Source organism: Haliotis rubra, unplaced genomic scaffold, assembly GCF_003918875.1.
Source record: "Haliotis rubra isolate DU_JTF1 unplaced genomic scaffold, ASM391887v1 Scf268, whole genome shotgun sequence".
Classification (NCBI taxonomy): Eukaryota; Metazoa; Mollusca; class Gastropoda; order Lepetellida; family Haliotidae; genus Haliotis; species Haliotis rubra.
Window position 1 is genome coordinate 973560 of NW_025766758.1, and position 12820 is coordinate 986379.

At 34.0% G+C, this 12820-nt stretch overlaps 1 protein-coding gene across 3 annotated transcripts in view; it reads right to left on the reverse strand.

Moving 5' to 3' along the window:
• Positions 1 to 12125, reverse strand: part of LOC124280474 (glutamate receptor ionotropic, delta-1-like) — a 39046-nt gene extending 26921 nt beyond the window's left edge. For 2 of the 3 annotated variants that reach the window (XM_046716412.1, XM_046716411.1), the window contains exons 1-2: positions 11929 to 12124; positions 9415 to 9562 (exon numbers count right to left, since the gene is read on the reverse strand). The gene's annotated coding sequence lies outside the window, so the exon portion shown is untranslated. Of the gene's footprint in view, positions 1 to 9414; positions 9563 to 11928 lie in introns of all 3 variants that reach the window. The other variant, XM_046716409.1, reaches the window with a different exon arrangement.
• Between the last annotated feature and the right edge of the window lie 695 nt (positions 12126 to 12820).

Consider the following 12820-nt stretch of genomic DNA (forward strand, 5'->3'; position numbering starts at 1 on the left):
TCTGTCGGTCTATTATTTTAATTACTCTCTTGTCATAGTCGTTGAGTGGTTAGGTAGTTGCTTGAATAAAGTATGCGTTTTTCCTATAACACATGAGAAAGAAGTATTGTTTTGTTGCTTCTTGGAACAAATTGTACAGGTGCATGTTGCCTTCGAAGACGTAGGATGCAGCAAACAAATATCATATTACTATCATACTACTATTACTATCATATTACTATCATACTACTATTACTATCATATTACTATCATACTATTATACTATCATACTACTATTACTATCATATTACTATCATACTACTATTACTATCATATTACTATCGTACTACCATTACTAACATATTACTATCATATTACTATCGTACTACCATTACTATCATATTACTATCATACTATCATACTACTATCATATTACTATCATACTATTATCACCATCATATTACTACCATACTACTATTACTACCATATTACTGTCGTACTACCATTACTATGAAATTACTATCATACTATTATACTTTCATACTACTATTACTATCATATTACTATCATACCACTATTACTATCATATTACTACCATACTACTATTACTATCATATTACTACCATACTACCATAACTAAGCTATTACTACCATACTATTATTACTATCATACTATTATCACCATCATATTACTATCATACTACTACTACTATCATATTACTATCGTACTACCATAACTATCAAATTACTATAATACTATTATACTATCATACTACTATTACTCACATATTATTATAAAACTACTATTACTATAATATTACTACTATTACTAAGGTATTACTATCATATTACTATCATACTAATATTACTATCATACTATTATTACTATCATAATTACTATCATGCTACTATTACTAACATATTACTACCATACTAATATTACTAAGTTATTACTATCGTACTACCATTACTATCAAATAACTATCATACTATTATACTATCATACTACTATTACCATCATATTACTATCATACTACTATTACTATCATATTACTATCGTACTACCATTACTAACATATTACTATCATATTACTATCGTACTACCGTTACTATCATATTACTATCATACTATCATACTACTATCATATTACTATCATACTATTATCACCATCATACTACTATCATACTACTATTACTACCATATTACTGTCGTACTACCATTACTATGAAATTACTATCATACTATTATACTTTCATACTACTATTACTATCATATTACTATCATACCACTATTACTATCATATTACTACCATACTACTATTACTATCATATTACTACCATACTACCATAACTAAGCTATTACTACCATACTATTATTACTATCATACTATTATCACCATCATATTACTATCATACTACTACTACTATCATATTACTATCGCACTACCATAACTATCAAATTACTATAAAACTATTATACTATCATACTACTATTACTCACATATTATTATAAAACTACTATTACTATAATATTACTACTATTACTAAGGTATTACTATCATATTACTATCATACTATTATTACTATCATACTATTATTACTATCATAATTACTATCATGCTACTATTACTATCATATTACTACCATACTAATATTACTAAGTTATTACTACCATACTACTATTACTAAGCTATTACTACCATACTATTATTACTAATATATTACTACCATACTACTATTACTAAGCTATTACTACCATAATACTATTAATAACCTATTACTATCATATTACTATCATACTACTATTACTATCATATTACTCCAATACTACCATTACTAAGCTATAACTAGCATATTACTATCATATTACTACCATACTACTATTACTAAGCTATTATTATCATATTACTATCATACTATTATAAGTATCATACTACTATTACTTTCAAATTACTATCATTCTACTATTACTATCATATTACTATCATACTATTATTACTATCATATTACTCCAATACTACCATTACTAAGCTATAACTAGCATATTACTATCATATTACTATTATACTACTATTACTATCAACTTACTATCATACCATTATTACTATCATACTACTATTACTATCATATTACTATCATACTACTATTACTATCAAATTACTATCATACTACTATTACCATCCATTACTAACATTTTATTATCATACTACCATTACTAACATATTATTATCATACTACTATTTCTATAATCTTACTACCTTACTACTATTACTAAGCTATTACTATCATATTACTATCATACTATTATTACTAACATACTATTATTACTACCATATTACTATTATACTACTATTACTATCATATTACTACCATACTACTATTACTATCATATTACAACCATACTACTATTACTATCATATTACTTCCATACTACTATTACTAACATAATACTACCATACTACTATTACTAAGCTATTACTATCATACTATTATTACTAACACATTGCTATAACTATTACTATTATACTATTATTACTATCATACTACTATTACTATCATATTACTATCATACTACTATTTACCGCCTCCGTGGTGTAGTGGTTAGAGCGTCCGCCCAGAGAGCGGAAGGTCGTGGGTTCGATCCCAGACCGCGTCATACCAGAAGACGATAAAATATGGTACTTGTTGGTCCCTGCCTGGCGCCCGGCATTAATGGGTACAACAAGGACTGGTCGGCTCGGAGTCAGTATAATGTGTCTGAGTGGGGTATTCATGCTTCACTGCGGCATGGTATCTCAGTGGCCTAGCACTATAAACCAGCTTAAGTCTGGAGTAGTACAAGCAGCCGCAAATACACATACACACGCATGCACGTCGTCATATGAGCGAAATATTCTCAAGCACGACGTAAAACCCAATTTCAACTCACCTCACCTCACCTTATACTACTATTACTATCAAATTACTATCATACTACTATTACTATCATACTACTATTACTATCATATTACTACCATACTTCTATTCATATCAATGTGTTAATCAACCAACTGATGCCACAGCTCCATATTTTAACTAAGTTCATGCTGTCACTTAAATCGGATAGAAGGATACCAACAATGTTTGTGTTATAAGTAGCCAAGTCATACGTGGGATATAGGGAGCATGCCACCATATAAGGATGACCACAAAAGATCTATAATTATGTCTGGAAACCAGTCCGCTTTACCTGGCCGACATGACCACTCTGAATTCAGCGTCAGTAATTACTGTTATTGTAATATTAAGAGATTGTTGTTTTCCTTATTTCTGTCCTGTCACCAAGTTCCAATATTTATCAATATCAGCTATTGAAGCATCACTTCGTACAGGAGCGATAGTTGATTGTGATGTCGTTGGCCGTGAAGGAAGTTTTCAGAGAGTTATGTACTGTCTGCTCTAATGATAAACTGACAATACAAGGATGTGAAAGGCCATCCATTCACCTGATGAAGAAGTAAGAATATACTCCGAAACTCTGAATATACTCTATCCATCAAAATATAGAAGTTGTGTATCACTTCTAAATGCAGTTCAAAGACTCCATCATAAAGTTGCTCCAATGATTAGTAGACTTTGTATTTTAGACGTGTGGTAAAGACTTATTAAAAATGCAAATATGCACGCATACCTACAGTCCCATGTGGTTGTGTAAAACGAAAGAAAACTTTAAGCCTGCTTTTCTAATTTTGGAACACTTATTTGGAAGGGAATTGTTTGAACGTCATCTAAGTGTATATACTATTCATTTGAATAGTTCAAGATGTATTTAGCATTTGCAAAGTCAAATTTGGAGTGAATTCCTTTTGTGCATCATGTTGATCTTACTCTACCGCATTACTCCACAAATCAATAGCAGATACAGACTGCCTTCGCTATGAAACCACGCAGCAATGTGGACCAATGTAGTAACCATGGAGTGATATGTTTTCCATGGCATTTCGAATGGGTGGTGATAAGCTGGTCAGTTTCGTTTTACTGTACAAGGAACCACACTCGTGATTTTCTGTTGACACCAAGTGTTTGCTGTGAAAGGTTCTCATCGAACCATAAGAGTGAGTGAGTGAGTATGGTTTTACGCCGCTTTTAACATTATTCAAGCAATATCACGGCGGGGGACACCAGGTATGTGCTTCACACATTGTACCCATGTGGGTATCGAACCCGGGTCTTCGGCGTGACGAGCGACCGCTTTAACCACTGGGCTACCCCACCGCCCCCGAACCATTAGAAACGACAGATACTTTTCTTAGTGTAGAACATAGTTATTTTGGCGTAATGCTGACTGACAAAACCTCGACGTTCATCATTATGAAATAATAAGCTCCCACGAACAAAGCCCTGGTATTTACAAAATGAACACACTCTATTCGATACACAGTAAACTACGGGACCACTTCTTCTCATTTCGACAAAAATATGCAGCAAATGGACAAATATCCAGTCCGTTATATCCGTGACGTTATAAACGGTATAAACATAGTTTACTCAACACACATGGATTTTCTGTAAGAAGTCTGCGTCTACATAAACATTTCTCTAAAGTAATATTGATCCTGAACACGAAGTGTGCCATCACTATAACTCCATCTGGTCCATCACAAAGACATTTATTTATATAGTTTTGTTACTCTATGATCCGAATAAAAACAACCGAAAAATATATATTTTTAATTGCTTACCCAAGAAAATGGCTTCCGTGATCCTGGAGGAAGGTGATATTTAAATGATTTAAGAGTCCTTCATATTATCTTTTTCAATAATCCACCTTCGAATAATCCTTCATAACTTGTTATTCGCTAATAATTTATATGCTATATTGTTATGCGTACCACCTTATGGCTATGCTAACATATGTAAAGTGTGATATATACTACCTTATGACGATGCTAAGATATCGATATTGTGATATATACTTCCTTATGGCGATGCAGACATATCTACATTGTGATATATACCCTCTTATGACCATGCTAACATATCTATATTGTGATCTATACCACCTTATGACGATGCTAAAATATCTATATTGTGATATATACCACCTTATGACCGTGCTGACAAATCTATAATGTGATATATGCCACCTTATGACGATGCTAACATATCTATATTGTGATATATACCATTTTATGACGATGTTAACATATCTATATTGTGATATATACCATCTTATGACGATGCTTACATATTGATATTGTAATATATATTTTTTTATGACGATGCTAACACACGTATATCGTGATATATACCACCTTATGAAGATACTAACATATCTATATTGTGATATATACCACCTTATGACGATGCTAACATATCTATATATTGTGATATATACCATCGTATGACGATGCTAACATATCTATATTGTGATATAAACCACCTTATGACAATGCTAACATATCTATATTGTGATATACACAATCTTATGACGATGCTAACATATCTATATTGTGATATATACACCATCTTATGACGATGCTAACATATTACTATTGTGATATATATCTTTTTATGACGATGCTAACACATCTATATTGTGATATATACCACCTTATGACGATGCTAACATATCTATATTGTGATATATACCATCGTATGACGATGCTAACATATCTATATTGTGATATAAACCACCTTATGGCGATGCTAACATATCTATATTGTGATATACACAATCTTATGACGATGCTAACATATTAATATTGTGATATATATCTTTTTATGACGATGCTAACACATCTATATCGTGATATATACCACCTTATGAAGATACTAACATATGTATATTGTGATACATACCACCTTAGGACCGTGCTAACAAATCTATAATGTGATATCTACCACCTTATGACGATGCTAAAATATCTGTATTGTGATATATACCATCTTATGACGATGCTAACATATCTATATTGTGATATATACCGCCTTATGACAATGCTAACATATCTATATTGTGATATATACCACCTTATGACGATATTAACATATCTATATTGTGGTATATACCACCTTATGATGATGCTAACATATCTATATTGTGATATATACACTCTTATGACGATGCTAACGTGTCTATATTGTGATATATACCACCTTATGACGATGCTATCATATATCTATTGTGATATATACCACCTTATGATGATGCTAACATATCTATATTGTGATATACTAGTATACAATCTTATGACGATGCTAACGTGTCTATATTGTGATATATACCACCTTATGACGATGCTATCATATATCTATTGTGATATATACCATTGTATGATGATGCTAACATATCTATATTGTGATATATACAATCGTATGACGATGCTAACGTGTCTATATTGTGGTATATACCACCTTATACGATGGATGATATATATATATATATATATATATATATATATATATATATATATATTCTGAAGAGTAAAGAACGAAACATGTTGGAGAAAAAGGCATTGTTTTTATTTATCTATGCAATATATATATATAAATATATATATAAGAAGAAGTTTCTGAAATAATTACGCAACACGGATCTTCTCCAACATGTTTCACTTTTATCTTCAGGGAGAAGTGATTACAGTTAAACGGATTATGTTATGACGTCAATTTGTCATGACGTCACAATGCAACTGTATACAAATGTTGTGACGCGGCGTTGCCATGACGTCACATTGGCGGCTTTATATTGACAGTACTAGTAGCACAATGAAAACAAGTATAATTCAGACACATTGCGTTACCTATAATTAACTGTTTAACTGTAATCACTTCTCCCTGAAGATAAAAGTGAAACATGTTGGAGAAGATCCGTGTTGCGTAATTATTTCAGAAACTTCTTCTTATATATGTACTACTGTACGCTCGGTATTCTCATCACTTTCTTTTTTATATATATATATATATATATATATATATATATATATATATATATATATATATATATATATATATATATTGTATATATATACCACCTTATTACGATGCTATCATATATATATATTGTGATATATACCTCTTATCACGTTGTTATCTATTTTCTATTCAGTTATTATGGACAAGCAGAATCAAAGCATCATGTCCAGAACCCCAGCAAGACAGTTGGTAGATTCCAGCAATTCATTCAAATCAATTACAGGTTGGTAGGACTTACTCCATTGTCAATACAACTACGGGAATAACAGTAGTAGGTTATGTGACTAGATTTTAACATTGTTGTACACATGCCCCACATTCAAACATTCGAAAGTATATTCCATAAATATTAAATACATATCATTTTATAGAAATCAAGCTGAATCCAAAGTATAATCCATAAATGTTAAATGTATAGCATTTATAGTATCTTTAATTTGTGATTTTAATCCAGTGAAATCTGTATTCGATACAAATGTAACTAAACATTTAGAATGTTCGACACTGTTTGGACTTTTATTTGCATATATTATATATTTATTTATTTGCATATGTTCACAGCAATCCGGAACATGAAAGATGTAAAGAGCCTTGTGTTAATTTCGTCGTCTCTCTGTGACAGTTTCATTCACAACGTCTTGTCGGCTATATGGAAAAATAGAACGCTTTTATGCGTCGGGAAATTCTATTACCAGCCTGAAGAACAAGAGTTGAATCAAAATAAGTGTTGTGCTGAACCAACACAACAGCCACAAGCAAGAGTCTCCGAAATAATTAGTCCATCGACCACGGTACCAATGGGAAGAGTATTGATCAACATTCTACATAGAAGCAAATGGAAATCAGTCATCGTTTTGTACGACAGTCTGGCAGGTAAATTATAACAACACACATCTCCTAGTAATAAATATAATAATAATACTGTCATATCTTGATGGTTGATTATACATATTTTTGTCTCGTGAATGTTTTTTTAGCCCTGCACATTTATAGCTCGATTTGATATTAAAATGACCCAAGCTGGATTGTGTGTCCTGTTTCAAGTATTCATATTGCACACAAATGTACATATTCTGAAATACACATGTGAATAATAATAATAATAATAATAATAATAATAATTAATTCATATAGCGATTAGTATTCATCTGACTAGTTTGCTCACTGGACGCTGTAATCAGAATCTGATTATTATTATTATTATTATTATTATTATTATTATTATCCGGATAACACAAGCTTCCTGTTAGGCGCTAGAATGTTATAGTCACATGACTTTACTCAACCGGTTACCTATTTTCTGCTGGCAATTTTTGAAGAAACTCACTTGCCTAAGGTGAGACCACATGGATGCTTATTGAAGCTTACAATAGGGGTAACAGGCATTGTGGACACATTATTGACATTTCTGGTTAACGGAGCATCTTTTCTATATGGACCAGTGAAGATCCCGGTTAGAAATGGTCTTCAGCAACCTATGTTTGTCGTAAGAGGCGATTAAAGGGGTTGGATGGTCAGTCTTGCTGACCAGTTGACACATGTCACCGTATCCCGATTGCATAGATCGATGATCATGTTGTTGATCACTGGATGTCTGGTCCAGACTTGATATATTTACAGACCGCTGTCATAAAACTGGAATATTGCGGAGCGTACCGTTAAACAACAGTCAAACAAACAAAACCAACTTTTTCATTTTTAGCGATAACGTCAACCCGAGAATCAGGGCCTAGATTTTCGAAGCTCTCTTAGCGCTAAGATAGTCGTAAGTTAATTTTAATGAATGGCACTTACGACTATCTTGGCGCTAAGAGGGATTCGAAAATCTAGGCCCAGATGTTGAACGTCGCAGCAGGACCTTATAGGGCGGGTTGTTCATCAATAAAATATCTCTGTTCTCCATGTAGACAATATGCTACCAGTGCAGTTCACAGAATCACGTAATGCCCTGAAATATTACTGACAATTTCTTGTGCCATGACAAATAATATACGTGACTGACACAGTGCAGTTGAAGTGATTCACAGATTGGTATGGAACATTATCTAGAAATGGATTCATTGATAGATGTTTAAATGCAGGTTCAGTAGTGTTCATCTGAAAGTAGGTGCAAGGGCAAATTGTCACTCACAAACTGATTTGGTGATACATATTTACAAGCATATTCAATGACGAGTGTTATTATAATAATACGTGTTTAAAACGATCCTATCAAGTGTTGGATCTAAAATATTTTTTGATCACAAAAACTTAACAATGGTTGAATGATCCTTTTGAAATGCTCCAAATGTCATCTGTACCTCAAGCAAACATCAAAGGATGCTCCTGTCGGCTCCGTCGATAAAATTGAAAACGTCATCACCACAATTAGCGATGAATGTTTAAAGTCAGCTCTAATATATTGGCTCGAGGTTCGTTTCTCGATGGAGATTATCACTTGACATTGAATTTTCCAGATCATATTGTAAGTGAACTTACCTCTGGACCTCTTCAAGCACGACTTGCGTTGTACCATGTAGGAAGCGGAGACAACATCAACGCCATGTTGGAGGAGTTGTACAACACTGAGGAAGACGACAGCAAGAATATCCTTATAATAGGCAGCCTCCTCATGACCAAGGGTGTGCTGTTAAGTGTAAGGACGTGCACTTAATTAGTGTCAGAATCAAAGATGATTAAGCAAATGATTTCCCTGGAAGGTTTGTTGTGTCAAATATATTATTAACGATCCCGTGACAGGATCCCTATACATCTGCCACAAGTAGGGAACAGATGAATCTTGGTACATATGGTAGAAAAAGTGTAGAAATGGGAAATGTAGGATGTTAATTGTCTCTAATTGGACAAAGTTGGATGCATCTTCATCGGAAGTACCTGTCCACATGGGGTGTTTGTGTATAAAATACGTGTTTTTGTCAGAGGGGAAATGCGTTGGCTAAAGTGATGGTACGCTTATAGCTTAATGTAAAAGTGATTATAACCTAGTGGGCAGATTGCAAAAACACCAGATGAGCCATGGAATTAATCAGCGCACTTTGTCAAAGACATTTGGACAGAGCTTTTTATTAGTCGATAAATGGATGGCTTCCAACGAAGTTAAGTGTCTCCAACATAGGAATAGCGACATAAATGTAGATATATTGTGTTCCATGCCAATGACTGTACAACTAATCGTCTTGTGGTGATAGGAAATGATTAATTAGTCTTTCAATGGCATATTGCAGTAGCTGAAACATAATGAAAAAAACCAGTAGGTGACATTTTCCTTATCGGGTAACCATAAAGGTAGGTTGCTTCCGGCAACCAAGGCTGATCCTTACAGGCGACTTCCTAAAGTGGTCAGGTACCGTGTCTTGCTTGATGGTATGACATCGCACCCAATCGTTGCTCCCAATATCACTCTCTGAATTGTCAGGCCAAGACTCGATTATTTACAGGCCGATGTATCCGTGAAGATCCTGTTTAGAATTGGTCTTCAGTAACCCATGCTTGTCGTAAGAGGCGACAAACGAGATGGGGTGGTCAGGCTCGTTGACTTATTGACACATGTCATAATAACCCAACTGTAGGTCGATGCTCATGATGTCAATCACTCGATTGTCTGGTCCAGACTTGATTATTTATAGACCGCCGTGATATAGCTTTAGAATTGCTACTGCGGCGGTAAGCAATGAACAAACAAAAGCAAAACAACACAGAAAAAAAAAAAACAAAAACAACAACAAATAAACAACAAAAAGCAAAAACAACAACCAAACAAAAAAATTAAAACATAAACAAAACAAAAACCAACCAAACAAAAACAACAGCACAAAAAACCCCAAAACAAAACAACATCAAGCCGACGTGAATAACAGATGTACATAAAGTACGGCATATGTCAACAAGCAATTACTACCGTACACCAATAAATGAGACAATGAGTATCATATCAAGTGATCGCTATAAATTACAAACTGGTGTTATTGCATTGTAATTTTTAACATCAAACTTTGTTTCAGTGCAGCTTGCATCTGAATTCAACTTTTGACAAGATTAAACAGATTGTTTGTAGTGGCCAGGTTGTCATCGGACAAGGGTCACGATCGTTGCTAGATTTTACAGTCAGGAAGGTTACTTTCTGTGACGTTAGATATTATAATAAGCCTAATGATGTTGGAACATACAGGCCCTGTTTATATTTGGTCACTATACTAACCGGCTAAAATGAATAAGCAATCCTTTCACAGTTCAGATGTGGTAATTTGAAAATGACAGTTGAAACTGTCGCTATGATGACATTGAATATAATCAAAGAATGTGTTTGTATTGTAAAAGTTTTAGTCCATATTGAGGATGAAATGCATCTTTCTTTTATACATTTATCTGTGAATCACACTCAAGACTAAGAGACACTACTGTTTATATATACACTACTTACACTTTGGTATCTTTAATACAGAACAATAATCTTGCCAAAAGAAATATATATCATCAATGTATGTATTTGAGCCTGGTGGCCTGTAACTGAACAACACCTGTCTGTGTCTGTCTGTCTGTTAAATAAATAGGTACGGGACGTCTAAAATGAAAATGATGATATGTCAAGAGTGTCATTGAACATTGGCATGTAGCGAGGATTTGTTGTGGGGTTGTTTCAATCATTTTCAGGGCACCGTGATACAGTTTCTCTGACTGTATCATTAAATTACATTACCACCGTTACTCACTAGCCAAGAGACTGTGTCAGCATGGATATTAATCTTTTAATGTGTTCGTGTGAACAGACAGCAAATAAGAGTCGCTCACGCAAGTAAAAATGATCAATAGAAAAATCGTTGAAATCCAAGCTAATGAGAAAACTTTCCTCTCAGAATTTAAAACTTTAAAACAATGAATTTATCAGAGCTGTGACGACGAAGGTCATCAGTCAGAAGCACATGAACGCCATTGGTCCACAATCAGTTCTACAGTAGTGTAGAATAGCGCATAGAATACTGAAAATAGACCTACCTTAGAGCAATCTATAGAGTACACATGTACGTACAACTATATGTAGTGTGTAAATCAAGCGTATCCTGAAAATGTTAGTTAACACATTTTAAAACATGAAGGTGTGCAGAAAGACCATAGTATCCTGAACTATTTATCATAGCTGATGGTGGCACATATGCCTGGAGCAGTTTTAAACTGCAGATGCAGCCAATGATTAGGACAATTCGTCATATTGTTTACCTGAGTTGTACCTGTATTGTGAGTTGGAGCATGACGGGTGACAGGTGCTGTTGGCTGCGATCTGCAGCTGGTTTAACTGCAATCAGGAGCTGATCAAAGCCTTTGTTTGTTTGCATAATAAATATTGAACGTGAGCCTGTTGTTGTCGGAAGCATTGTTATAGATTTTTTATAAATATATCATTTGAAACGGGACATTCACAGCAGTTACAGTTAAGTTATTGAGTGCATAGAGGGTTAGTGAGTTTAGTTTTACGCCGATATCCAGCTGTATGGCGGTTGTCTATAAATAATCGAGTCTGTATCAGACAATCCAGTGATCAACAACATGAGCATCGATATTGAGTGCCTAGTAAGTGGTAGTACTGTTAAACGTCCATACAACCAATGTTTATTCCAAGCCTGCAGCATCAGAGTTGTATTAAGGTGGACTGTCAGGTATACTTTTTAATCAGCTTGTTCAATTTTGCACTGTAAGCTATAACGTAGTAGGAGTAGAGTTTGGTGCTTTTGAGGTCGCCTTCGCCTGCTGGCATTTCGGCAGACCTATCCCGCCTCGGGATGCGTGGGGTGTCCCTCCTTGGGACGCACGGATGTGGCTGTGGTGTGGCCTCCTTGGGACGCATGGGGCTGGGCCGAGGTCGGTCGGGGTCGGTGGGTGGGTGGTATAT